The sequence below is a fragment of the Nannospalax galili genome, unplaced genomic scaffold, assembly GCF_000622305.1.
Source record: "Nannospalax galili isolate Female #2095 unplaced genomic scaffold, S.galili_v1.0 scaffold364, whole genome shotgun sequence".
NCBI classification, from domain to species: Eukaryota; Metazoa; Chordata; class Mammalia; order Rodentia; family Spalacidae; genus Nannospalax; species Nannospalax galili.
Window position 1 is genome coordinate 4,209,994 of NW_008352752.1, and position 1,751 is coordinate 4,211,744.

The window sequence follows — 1,751 nt, forward strand, 5'->3', positions numbered from 1 at the left end:
GTTAAGAACACTGTTCTTGCAGAAGACCCAGGTTTGAATCCCAGTACCCACATGGCAGCTAACAACTGTCCGTAACTCCAGTCCCAGGGGATCTGACAGCCTCTTCTGTCCTCCTCAGGCATTGCACAACACAGGTGCACTCACCTACATGCAGGCAATATACACATACCCATAAAAACAATAAATATTTTTTTAAAAAAGAATTATTACCCCTGAAATATTTTTCAGCAAGGAAGCCATCTGCTCCTGACATTTCTGGTGGAGGCTCTTTGTCATTCAGTCTCATCAGGGGTATCGCTCTGTGAAGGGCTCTTCCCTTCATAATTTAGTCTTCCTAAAGTGTGTAGGTTTAGAAATTTGTCAACACACAGCTGTTCACAATAATCTCTAATGAGCTAGTTGTGGTGGCTGCATGGCCTGTAACCTCAGGTTTTAGGAGCTGGAAGAATAAGTTTAAGAGTTTAAGGCCTGCCTGGGTTACGTATCAAAGCCTGTATTGGGAGGAAAGAAACCCCACAAAAATTGTAATCATTTGCATTTATGCGACATCACTTGTAATATTTCTCTTCTCATGCCTGATTTTTTTTAAAAAAATTAATTTATTTTTATTTTATGTGTATGAGTGTTGTGCCTGTAAGAGTGTAAGTGCACCCATGTTGTGCAGTGCTCACGGAGGACAGAAGCGGGCGGCAGATCCCCTGGAACTGGAGTTACAAATGGTTGTTAGCCGCCATGTGGGTACTGGGAATCAAACCCAGGTCTTCTGCTCTTAACCACTGAGCCATCTCCAGCTCCTCATGCCTGATTTCTAAGTCTACTTTTCTTAGTTAACAGTTTATTTTTTCACACATACGTGGTAGTATCCCTTTGCTGCCTGGCCTAACCCAGTTTTAGCCTTTTATGCTGCAGGCATTGGCCTGGCAGTAGGAGTCATAGGACTTTGCACAGCACTGAGTTTGGGGTGGGGGGTTCATCTGGGCTAGTACTTGGTTCCATGTCTACAGCCTGGATGTAATGCTCTCTCCTTCCCCAAGTGGGAAGGTCCTTCCTCCACCTGGTGTTGAGGGAGGGGTGTACTGTGGGCAACTCCTCCCTTCCTGCTTCCTTCAATGGGTCTTCTGTTACACTAACAGCAGGCACTACCGTCTCTCATGGTTTCCTCAGCTCTGGAGACATTTTGGTGTGAGAATTGCTGTTCAATCTGGTGTACTTAAGGGGAGAGACCACCAGAGAATCATAGCTACCAACCTGCTCCACCTCCCTGAACTTCATACCTTTAAAAAACTGAGATTTGGCCAGATGCAGCAGGGAATGCCTTTAATCCCAGCAGGTGGGATGTGAATTCAAGGCCAGCCTGGTCTACATAGTGAGTTCTAGGCCAGCTGGGGCTACAGGGAGACCCTGTCTCAAAAAAAAAAAAAAAAAAAAAACCCACCAAAAACTGAAATTCATTTAGTTTTAAAGATGAGGTATACTTCACAAACTTAAAAGGAGTCAACTTAGTTAGCTAATTAGACTTAAGAACAAAGGGGTTTTTTTTTGGTCTTTTTGAGACAGGGTCTCCCCATAGCCCCAGCTGTCCTGGAACTCACTTCATAGACCAGTCTGGCCTTGAACTTACAGAGATCCGCCTGCCTCCCGAGTGCTGGGATTAAAGGCGTGCACCACCACGCCCAATGAACAAAGGGTTCTTAAAAGACCCTATTTTACATACTGATTTCTAGTAAAAATGAACACTGATACAACATGTA